Below are 12,550 nucleotides of genomic sequence, written 5' to 3' on the forward strand. Positions count from 1 at the left end.
ACTACATTCAAAGTGCCGGCAGCTATCATATGTTCAACCTGTTTCGTGCCACATTTCTGCTCCCATTGGATGGCTTTTAACAACGGGCATTTCCCTGTCAGCTCTAATCACCGCGTGGCTTCACACCAGAGTTACAGAATGTGGCACACTGATCCATGCTTGGTTTACGGTCAGCTACATAAGCTGCTCCGAAAAACACCTCGATGCATTTTCATACAAACACAGTGTTTAATGGGATAGGCAATGAGGTTATTTCTCAAAGAAATCCCAGGAAATGCTATGCACAGGAGATAAAAATCCACAACATACGCAACAAATATTTATGTATTGCAGACTGTTTCACAAGTAACTAATAGGACGTACAATGATTTTTATCAGAAGTTATTATTATAATATTTAGCACCAGAGTCCTTGACTGATCTCTCCCAATCCTCTACAATAGTATAAAAACACAAAAATAAAAAAATGCAGAAAATTGTAGTTTTTTTATATTCAAAGTGGAGCTCTTGGGTCTCTGATCATTTAGTATGAGAACTCATATAATAGTATTGTACAGTTTTAAATAATTAAAAAAAATCAATAGTTGATACTTTTTTATCTCTGGTAAATAAGCAGGGAACACATTTTCCATATATTTGTCTAACATGGTTGACTTTACTCACTATTGTCACCCTGGCTGTTAGGGTACTTTCTACACCTTTTGCAAGTGCATATTCAGTATCACCAGACTCCATTTCCTCTTAACAATATAATTCGCAATGCTTTTTTGTTATCCCAATAGCTCACGTTACGTGTCAGCTAGTAGTGGAAAACGGTATGAATACTGTTGAATGCCTTATTGAAACCACAGTATCCTGAATTACTTTCATTCCAGCTAGAGGCTACTACAGTACTGATGTGAATCTTAAAACTGACTGTGATGTAGAAAAAGTGCTTCATCAGTTAGGCTTGTAGACATAAGCAAAACCTCTTTCAATATTTCCTGAGAAGGATTTTTTTCTCATATATAATTCATGAAGAATTGATATAGCAAAACACTGAATGACTACTTAATGTGACATACAGTTGTGGGTTGTTTTGTGGTTGTATTAAGAATAAAACTAATAAAGGACAAAGGAGCTGATCTCTTAATAGCTGTCTTGATTTAAACAGACTATTAATTACACTAAATCACTAAGTAAAAGGAGATGGCTTGAAATTTGTATTTAAATGGTAACAGGTTTAATTTTGGAAATACACTATTTAAACATAATTAGTTCCTTTTAAAATAATTTGTATTTGATTCACAACCTGCTTGCTTGGGCTTTTTTAGTATTTTCTCCTGTGCTGTTTCCTCACAGTCAATGGCTTTTCCTTTATGACTCTGAAACCAAGAGAAATGATCCACTCCAATATGAACATATTTCACAATAGAAATCATGGTCTTAACATCATTACTTTAGAGAAAGGTTAAACATTCTCTTTTTTGGTAGTAGGGTTATATTTTTTTGGTGGCTTCCTCAGATAAGATGGAGTTCTGTTTCTCTATTGTAGATTTTGTGTCCTTTACAACCTCTTCTGAGAATAATTGAACAGACTGTAGGACATTGATTCTAGAATATGACTTGAAAAGATATATAATGATAAATAAATAAAAAGCTTCCCACCATTTCTTATTAGAGCATAAATGTTTAATTATATGACCTACAGATATGCCTACCATTTATCTTTAAACTCGGCATTACTAACAACCAGTAAGATTTTGCATTAGGTTTCAGAATGTCTTAAGATAACACTGTGGAAGTTTGCCTCCTTGCTTTGCTTGGAATGTAAGAAATTAAAATGAATCAAAAAAATACAAGCACATGACTTAGAAAAAAAAATACTGTTGTACTGAAAGTGACATATACAAAATGACAGATCCCCAAAATACAGCAGAATTATTTTTCTTAGGACACATTTTCTGTTTTACACGATTTGAGAAGGGCCAGGTGAGACAAAATTACAGAAAATTAACCTTGGTTACATCATTCGGTGAGAAATACCTCTTCACACAGGGGGAACCATCTTATGCATTGCAATAAGTTCCAATTAACCTTCAAAATATGATTTAAATAGAAAGCAAGTGTGGCATTAGCTTTGTCTTAATGGAGATGAAAATAATCCAAGAATGGAACAGAAAGGAAGCTGCACTTCTTCCTTTTTCTGTTGCTGTTAAGAGCAACCTGTCTAACACTTAGGTATGTTTCACTTGATTCATTCTGTTTCAGACTTTTCTGAGGATATGGCTATATACAAATATTTTCCTGGATTGTCTAAATAGGTTAGCACAGGCACAAAATAAAAAGGGTGGGGGATTAAACAGGGCAGTACTGATACTGAAATTTATATATAGTTTGCATATAGCTGGTAGGAGGGCTTTCTCTTTAATTGCTGCTCAGAATTTGTATGGTTGTCCTGTGCTGAAAGAAAGAGAGTGAGAACAACTAGTTACTTCAGTCACAGAACGCTTGCACACCACATGTGACAAAATAATCCAACATCAATACAGATTTCCTTCTATAAAACAACTTTTCCAGGCCTGGTCTTCCACCAGCACACCCTTTTTGAAAAGCTGCCAGCTAAAAGCTAATATAGCTGATGTTACAGATACTCCCAAATAGTTTCAGAGGAGAAGGGAGGGGTCTCAGGAAACAAACCAGTAATCTGGATTTACTAAAATGTGAGAAGAATGTTTGTATTCACTAATAATACATATTTAAAAATATCTGTTGCTGGGATAAAAAATATTTTATTTTCGCAATTATAGAAATATTTGGTATATGAAATAAAGGCTTATACTCACTTCTCCCTTGACATTATTATATATAATTAGAATCACAATGATGTAACAAAGCAAAATGTCATTATCAGTATGTTTAAAAGACAGTGAATACATAAAAAAAAAGATGCTTTGAAAATATAATATTAGTAGGTCTTGATGACATGTGGTGAAGCTAAGTTGTATGCCTTCAACCGCATCTTGGGAACTGAATGATCCCAACAGACTAGTGTCAATAAGGAGACATTAGCTTTGACCATAACTTGCATAGCCCTCTGACAAAATATTTGCACTTAACAGGAAAAGGTCCACTTGGCCTGATTTATACATGGGGAAACTAATACTAGAAGCCTAGAAAACTTGTTTTTAACTGCATATTTTTTCAAGCACCTGCTAGTATTACCCTGCACCAAACAGCCACATTATCAACTGATTTTCAAAAGTATTTTTCTTTGGTAATGAAAGTTCCCTCAAATAATGAAAAGGAAAAAGTCTTGTTATGTTTCTATACAAATTCTAAGCTCATTACAAACCATGACCTCTATAGTATAGGTGAATATAGAAGAAAATAGCTGTTAATAATTACTTACATATTTTTATCTGAGTGTTTCTGCCGAAAATTAGATTACAGGAAGCATCACAGCAACTCCACTTCGTCTAGCAGGGCTTCACAATTGCATGGTAACTGCTTGCAAACAAACTACAAAGAAAAGTTACTGCAGGCACACAGATAATTCTAGACAGAGGTGCATAAGATATAATCGCAGATATTTAAATAAAGGATGAATGGATTGAATTAATTTGTATCAAGCAATATGCACAGCTGCACTCTGCCAAAAATGCAAGAAAATTTATTGCTATTATTTTATGCCACTAAGGAGTACAGAATCCTCTTAAACAACAGCAGCTTAAAGTGTTAGTCTGGAGATATCTTCCTAACTGCTGTAAATGACTCTGGGACTGTCAGAGATCAATGAAGTGCTACACCACTAGTCTCAGAATTGCTGGAGTATTCTGCTGGTGAGATTTGCTTAACTCAGGTGAAGGCTTATAAAGGACTTAAACTTCAAGGAGATTATTATGAATTGCTCTGGTTTTAACATGTTGTTTAGTAGTGAAATGGAGGGATTTTTACCTATTGTGAACTCCCACTGAAAGAAGTTTAGTGCTACTCAATCGAAGATTCCCAGTGAGGGACAGAATCCTCATGGCTTGAAACCATACATACAGTAATAATACAGAGACTACGGTCTGTAAGGAACCAGTTTGGTATAACTCCCTTCCCAGAGGAAATCATTTCCATTAGTAGATCCAATGTCTCCTTGAGAATTAGCTCTGAAGAGCTAAGCTCTCACCAGACCTCAGATTATGGGTCATTTCCTCAATGGGTGAAAGAAAAATCGGCTTTACTATATATAAAATCATCCCATCCTAGATCATAAAGTACAAAGGAATCTACTGAGAATAAGATGAAGCATGATACACTCTGGGTATTTCTGAAGGCATCATGGTCACCAGTGGTTGCCCTGAGACTAGTGCTACTACTTCTGGGAGCATATTCAGGCCTGGACTGCCCTGCAGATTGGTAAGAGCAGCAGAAATAAGCAAGCAATTCAGCACACCTCAGGATTTATCCATAGCACACGTAACATATCAAAACTCAGCTAAAAACACGGTGCGTCTCCCTCACATGTGCTTCTGATAGGAACATACTGGAAAACGTGTTTCATCAAAAGTTGCCTGCTTCTGCTTTGGGGCAAGAGGACAACCTTGACTCTCCAAATTTTTCATCATCTGAAAAAGTTACACCAGTAAAGCCTCACAAACTCAACGGAGAGTATAAAATTGTCTTTGCTTTGAGCAGAACTACAGTATTTTGACATCATTTGTAACTATAACAGTTGAAATGTTAAGCTAATTCAAAACATTTTAAGTGTATATGTTTGAGCATATTTAAAATATAAAATCCAGTAAGGGAAAGCATTGCTTCAGAAATTTCAAAAATATTCTGATATATTCAGAAACACAGCTTGCCTTTTAAACTAACTAGAAAGAAAATAGAGAGAATATAAAAGGGAACTGTAAAGGTTTAAAAAGCAATATAGTCCTTAGAGGGTCTTTACACTTGCCTATTTACCTGGGTTAATGTAAGTTAATAGCTGAGACCAGATATTGGTATTTTCTTAAGTGGTTATAGTGAACTGGGATTTTAGTTTAAATGCTTTGTTACATATTGTACAAGACTAGGAAAACTAGAAATCAGAACACTATCAAATTCTGGATTTCACTTAAAGTAATATAAATCCCAACAGCAACATAGCAGCTTTCACTGAGTGTTCCAAAAGATACCGTTTTTTCTGGTACAGTATCACAAATGAGAAGCTTGTCTGAGCCTTATGAAACAAAGCAGGAAATGAAAAACATTTCTTGCTTTCTCCTAATTAAGATAGGAAACTTTGATAGAACTGAAAAATAAGCAAGAGCATCTTAAAATATCTGATATTTTACATGACAAATTTTCTTTAGAATAATTTTCATAATGAATTTCTTCTGCTCTCATTTTACTTAAGCAGGTGAATGGGAAGCTTCTGAATGCTACACATGCCTCTTCTTCTGAAAACAAATACGAAAAAGATGAGTTAGTAAGCGACCTTATTGAATAGACATTACAGGATGACATATTTCACAACGGCCTCATTTCCAATGTGCTGAATGCACATAATTTGCACAGAAGGGAAGACTTAGAAGAAGCATTGGGTGCTATTTATGCTGTTACTTTTCCATGGATAGCTCCATATTTGAAGCACCAATATGGCATACTGCTGTTTGTTAGCCTACTAGACCATGGTTTAGAACATTACAAATACTGCACTAGTAATCAGTGCAGAAGGCAGCATAGCATCCACTGTGAATCTATGACTTCCTCAAATCTCTGCAAACACAGGCTGTACTTGCAGCAAGTTAAAATATACCGTTTTCCTTGGGCTTGGCTTCTTGACAGAAGGAGCTCTCAGGGAAATTGCATAAAATTAGTTCTAGCATCTTCTGCACACTCAAATGATTACAGTATTCCTTGAGGACTTCTGAGCTCACATTTTTCCTTTTGTCTTTCTGGAGGGCACTCTCAGACACACACCCTCAAAAAGTGCACCCTGGAGGACACTTCCTATTAGTTGTGGTGGAGGCATTTCACAAGAGAAGGTATATCTACACTTTAAACTGCACTGCAGTTCAGAGATAACTGAGCCAGGTCAGGTACTGGAAGCAATCTATCTGTGACGACACATAGTTCTGCATGAGCTAATTTAACCTGGTTCTCAGGAGATTCAACCAAACTTACCTACAGTTTCCCACTACAGCATCCAGCGCTTATATCCTTAAGTTCTACAACCTTGCCAATATATCCTGCCTATCTGTAACCAGTCACTATACAGTTTAAGCTACAGCACACTGCATTTGGAAATGTAATAGGACATATCCTAGAAGACAGTAAAAGTTTTACCTTTCATTCTCCAAGTTTCCAAGTGCAGACATGTCTCAATTTCAACTAGGTAACTCAGAGGATCAGTAACCACAGAAAATGGAGACTTTCATCTCCACTTATTCAAAACTTTACGCAAATGTTGCTTGACATCCTGTCTGGCTGTATTCCTCCATATGGATGCTTTTTAAAGTTTTGTCAAGCCCATTAACATGTTGGGTGTCTGAAGTAACATGGCTTGTAGTGAAACTACAGCTTTGAGAAACTTTAACTTTCATGATTTTACTCCTGATAGACTTCTATTTCTGAAGGACCTTTACAGACTACTGCTATATGCATTGATCGTAAGACAAAGGTGAATTGAGGGAGAAGCGGGTGCACAGCTAGTGGAATTTATGTTATGTGGATTCACCAGACCAAGTAACCACTGCAAAAAGGCAACCATGCATCACACAGCAATGATCACAGCTTTGTATACCAGATCAAGGCACACATGACCAACCACAGACCCCTTTATAGCAATGCCTTTACAGGAACAATTCTTTTCTTTGACAAGGTTATCTTCTAAAGAATTATCCACTGTAAGGGTGGAACCCAGATGGAAGTTTCCAGATCACAGATTAGTTGAAAATGCTAAGTTGTCCTTAAACAAACAAAAACCTTCTAGACACACACCTGAGACTGGTCTCTGAGGCCAAAGCTGCTTTCTTGGATCACATGCAGTGCATGTATTCAGATATATGAGAGCTATTTGCACTGGATCAAATGAGAGAGTATCTGGAAAAGGACCGTCAGAATATTCTTTTGGCTCAGTGATTCAGAGTGAATTTTCTGATTTATTTCCCCCCAGTCCAAGTGGAATTTTTTCCTTGTTAATTAAGTGCTCCTTCTCTACGGCAAAGTAAGAGACTATCATGCCATCTATGCCCAAATCTCTAGCTTTCAGTGATCCCACTCAACTGCATATATGGCTCTGTATAGCATTTTAAATGATGCGATTTATGGCATAGTACAGCAATAAAAGTATTCTTATGAATTTGTGTAAAAGGCCAGAGAGGTTAAAAGCCTTTTGATTAGCAAAATGGCAATAGGGCATACTGCTAATTCATTAGAAACAAAGATACTGTGAACTAGATACTCTTGTGTAAATCAAGAGTGATTTAACTGAAAAAAGTGCAGTGCTAGCAAATATAATGTGAACAAATCGCATTGGATTTTGTCTTGGCTTTGGTTTCATAGGATAAAAATCTTGGTGTTTCTAAAACTTGCTACTGCCTCATGTATTCAGTTCCTAAATATGTAATCCCTGCTCAGAATAAAAGCAGATTGGATTGATTGGGAGACTGTGACACAGACAACCATTAATTTCTGCTTGGCTTTCATCTGTAGTATGTACCAATGCTCTGTTATTGAAAAAAAAATTTAATTGTCAAGTTATTAAATCTTTTAAATTGTGCTTTGTAGTATCTAAATCCAACTGGGGAACAACATCAGTAAAGTACTATGATGGCATCTAATAATTCATAAACACTGTGGGTTACTGTTCCCTACCCAAAAAGATAAACTTAATACACTGGGATGTGCAGAAAGGGGCAGACAAGACTCAGTGACACTGCTTATGAATGCACAAATTGTGGCAGCCTCACTGGCAGGCTACCAAGTCTGAAGGACTTACTGATTCAATATCATGTGAATGCAGTATTTGATACACTCACACTGATGGTATCATGTCCAAATGAGACATTACAATCTCAGATGTGTCTCATTCTGCGAACATACCACGTGGAACCACTGGTTTATTACACCATTGGTTTTAAAAGAGCCTCATATCGCATGCACCATCAAAAGCAAACAGTAACCATTTAACTTGGTGAGGTTTAACTCAGCTATTCAGAAAAGGAAACTGAGTTCCATGCATTAGAATTGACTTTGAAGATTATAAGACATTTTGCAATGACATCTTTATAACAACATCATTACACACTAGATCTAAATGGAACAAAAAAGTACCTTCAGTGTAACTGTTCTTCGTCCCTTCTAAGCACTCTGCAGTAAATCTTACCCTTGCTTATACTTCTGAACTCAGTCCCATTGAGTTACTGATGATGCATGAGTGTAACTGAACACAGATTACAACTTAACAAGATTTCTATTTCGGATTATTGGGATCCTTACAAAATAGAGTTTTGAATAAGTGAAAAAAAGAGGGCAGGAGTATGATGGATCTCAGTAAGCACAAAATGGACAGCATGGAAGAAAACACAGATAAATGCAAGTGAGGAAAATTTAGAAAAAAGGTTTCTAGACTGGCATAATTACAGAGAGTGGAGAACGAACACAGCAGAAAGCACAGACAGTGAAAGAGGGCCTTAAACATGACAAAAACAAGTCTGAGTTGAAACGCAAGATGAATTTGTGGGGAGTTTCAAAGATGCAGAATTACATGGTTTAGGAAGATGTCCAAGGAAGATATGAGAGGTTTGGATGTAGCTTCTGAAGGGAAGCAATGCAAGCATCAAGTCAGCAAGTGAGGAGCAGGTTACAGGCTATATATTACAAGTTAGAGGAATCAAAGTATGAAAATATTAAGGCATAATAGGCAGAGATGGGTGCATGAGGAAAATTGTACGTGTTGTACAAGAAGAGATGACAGCAAAACATGGGACTAATCTGAATGTAAGAAGAAATGGAGAAATGTGAGATACGGCTTCTGTTGCCCACCATGCTAATGAGAATGAATGTGATAAATAGTAATGGAGAGTGGTAAAGCAGGGGAGGACCTAGGAACAAAATTTAGAATTCATTTTTAATACTGGAATACCAGTAAAATAGCCAGAGTGAAATGTCAGAGAAAAGCAGCCAAAGCAAAAATTCAGGAGAGAGTTTGTATTTTGTTGTGTAACCAATTCTCTCACAGTTAAGTTCAATCACACATGATGGTAGCTATAAAAATCCAGGAAAGGCTGTGGGTAAGATGCAGGGAAGATAAGCATTCACAACATTCACTCGCTTAGTTGTCATACCACCAAGATGACTAACGGCTTAGTTCCTGTAACAGAAAATTCTGTTGGATAAGGGCTGGGCAAGGTGTGGACAATAGGACTCATAGCAGATCAAGCAAAACAAAGCAAACAAGCAAACCAACAAGAACAAGTCCTCAACAGCACTGGAACTGATGGGTATGCATGCTCTTGAGTAATGTGCCTTGATTCTATATATGACATTACAGTAGAGATGAAAGAGAAAGATTATTTGCGGATCCAGCCTTGTACAGTCAGTTCAGCACAGTGAAGAACATGACAAGATGGGCTCCATGAATTGGGAAATTCATTCCCAGCACTGTATTTTTAAAGTAGACACATAATCCTCATTGTTTGCGATACAGCTCTAGTGTTGCTTTAACAATGACTGAGGAGACGTTACAATTCCAGCACCCTGGAGTCGAGTTTACAGCCTCTGATCAAAAAGACCTCTTCAATGGATTTTTTCCCTATGTTTTCAAGGGTAGGATTGTTTAGCAGAAGATTAAAACCATCCCTCTGGGGAGTATTAAACTATAACTTTTATGATCTGAAAATGCTACTTTTTTTTCCCTCATACTGGGTGACTCAAATCCATCTCAAAAAGAAAAAACCAAAATCTTTAAGTCTTACCAGTGAGGACATAGGTGGTCAAAAACGATGAAGATTTAAGGCTAGAAAAGACCATCAAAATACACTAATCTTACCTCCTGGGCAAGAGAGACCACAGCACATACTCCACTGATTCCTGCAGTTAAGTCCTAGAATCACAGAATAATTGAGATTGGAAGGAACCTCTGGAGGTCATCTGGTCCAAACCCTACTTCCTGCAAAGTCTAGAAAACAGTATTGCAACACTGTGTTTCAGTAGTGTAGCCACGCTCAGTGGGAGCCCTTACAGAAGGGGAGTGTGCTGATCTCACCCACTCACTCCAAACCACATACTCACAAAGCACCATGGCGTGGGTAACCAGGTAGTCTGGCCAGCACTCAGGCACGGAGATACATTCCTTGCAGTGACATGGAGGACAAGGGATGCCAGCTATTCAGTCCTCATCCTGGCTCCTGGCTTCTTTTTTTGGTAGACAAACGTGCTGCTGCCGGATGTGCCTTTTTGTTGTCTTTAGGAGCAGAGAGCGAACAGTCTCTTCACCCTGTCCCACCTCTGTGAGTCACCAGGCTTTACCTACTGTCCTTTGTCTCCTGATGTGGGTGTCCTGAGAAGCTGCACGTAGATGTGTGCTGTGATCTTGATGACCTGCTAATCTGGGCACCATCAACAGCCATTCTTATAGCCCTTTGCCTGCTCTTCCTTCTGGGGCCTCCACACCCACACAATCCCATTCATACCAATCAATGCTTCTATTGCGAGTTTCTACAAAAACGGGGACAGCTCTGAAGTTGCGTTTCATTTAGGTTGCTCAGCACCTTGAATACCTCCAAGGACCGGGGTGTGTGTGTGTGTGTGTGTGTGTGTGTGTGTGTGTGTGTGTGTGTGTGTGTGCGTGCGCGTGCGTGTGCGTGTGTGCGTGTCCATGTCCACAGCCCCTTGGGCACCTGTTTAATGCCTGACTCACAGTGAAGAATTCACTCAACTCCTCCATGCCTCTTTCACCGATTTATAGAGGGCGGATACAAGGCAGCCTTTCATACCACTGAGATTGCTACCCCCACATAAAGCAAACACAGGATGATGAGGTAGACCTTAACAGTAGCAAAAAGGGACAGTAAACTGAATAGAGTATACGAGCAGTTTAACAGGCATTTATGGCTACCTCCTGTCACCAGCATGGATCACTTCATGCTGCTCTGGAGAAACAAAACTATCTTAATAAACCCTCAGCCTCCCTAATTCCTAACTAAGGGCATACCTTCTTGGAGGTGTTGGCTACTGCTATTAGATTTGTTACATCCCTGAGTTCCAGTTTTACCCCCTACATACATGGAGTCATCCCAAAGGATGGCAAATCTCCTCTCTACTTCTAACATGAGGTTGGCCATCAAGTTTTAGCAAGGCACTTCATGGAATCTTTGTACACGGGTTTCCATCCACGGGCTTTTATTTCATTATACATTCTTGGTTTTGGGCAAGAACACTAAAAGAAACATACAAACAAGACTGACCTTTGATTACATTTATTTGAATCATGCATGAACTGCATCATCAAATAAAGATAAATGTATAATTTTATCTTTTCTACAGAAACAATCCCATTGTCCGATAATTTTCTTTGTAATATATTACTTCTCTGACTGATGATTCTCACTTTCAAAAGCAGGTCTAACATATAGTGCGTTTTCCAGGAAGGTTTACTGAGGAGGGAAGTTGTTGCCTCACACACCACACTTCCGTGCTTCTGAATGTGTTACTATATATTGGGGAAAATACAGAGATATATGATACTTTAGGGTAAGAGCTGAAAATGAGCACTACTGTATCCTCATAATGGAAATTGCGTCAGGTAGAATACTGTTGCTAATGACAGTTGTTCAACCAAAATAAAACACTTCATGCATTCCTGAAAGTGCAGAAGAAAAATAGCATGATATATTTCTTCAAACATTACATTAATAAATTAACATTTGGGTCTACGAGTAGCATATGCATACAATAACACTGGGTAGAGAATTTTATCTGAGATTTAAAAAAAAATATTAAGACATAGTTGTCCTCTACAATCAATCCCCCAAAGGGATATCAACAGAGGGAGAAAGAGGAGCACACATAAACAAACACAGACATCTCCCTTCTAAACCCACTTCACTCAGAGGACACGTCTCTTTAAATGCTGATTCAAGATGGAAGAAAAGAAAGAATTAATAGAATCATCTGGGAGCTGCTTAAATAAAAGAGCAGCTCAGGATAACCAACTTAAAGCTGGAACACAATACTATTACCACAATATCTTGTATTAATTATTATGTTTGCTCCATCCAGCCTGTCACAATGATGAACAATAATGATCACACCAGGCGAGATATTCACAGTTTAGCTAATTCACTCAGTCTAGGCAGGAGATCAAAGATGCCTCTATACTCCTCTATTCCTTAACAATGGCCCTTTTAGGTTCAAAATGTAAATAAGAGAAACTTTCAAACTGGTGTAAAGTATGTGTAACTGCCTACCATATCCCAGTGCCCAACAGCCAGCTGCAGGAATGCAATGGTCACAACTTTTTACCCCAGAATAACCTTTCAAGGGTACCTGGCACCCAGGAGAGGGAAGGCAGAGCAGTGCTATACCGCTTG

The 12,550-nt window shown here is 37.9% G+C and overlaps 1 protein-coding gene across 11 annotated transcripts in view; it reads right to left on the bottom strand.

Moving 5' to 3' along the window:
* RNF182 (ring finger protein 182) overlaps positions 1–12,550 on the bottom strand; it is a 56,889-nt gene that overhangs the window by 9,368 nt on the left and 34,971 nt on the right. For 9 of the 11 annotated variants that reach the window (XM_026112903.2, XM_026112957.2, XM_026112940.2 and 6 more), the window contains exon 3: positions 3,391–3,500. The exons of 1 other annotated variant lie outside the window; for it this stretch is intronic. The gene's annotated coding sequence lies outside the window, so the exon portion shown is untranslated. Of the gene's footprint in view, positions 1–3,390; positions 11,671–12,550 lie in introns of all 11 variants that reach the window. One more of the 11 variants, XM_064506994.1, reaches the window with a different exon arrangement.

The sequence above is a fragment of the Dromaius novaehollandiae genome, chromosome 2 (assembly GCF_036370855.1).
Source record: "Dromaius novaehollandiae isolate bDroNov1 chromosome 2, bDroNov1.hap1, whole genome shotgun sequence".
In the NCBI taxonomy this organism is placed as follows: Eukaryota; Metazoa; Chordata; class Aves; order Casuariiformes; family Dromaiidae; genus Dromaius; species Dromaius novaehollandiae.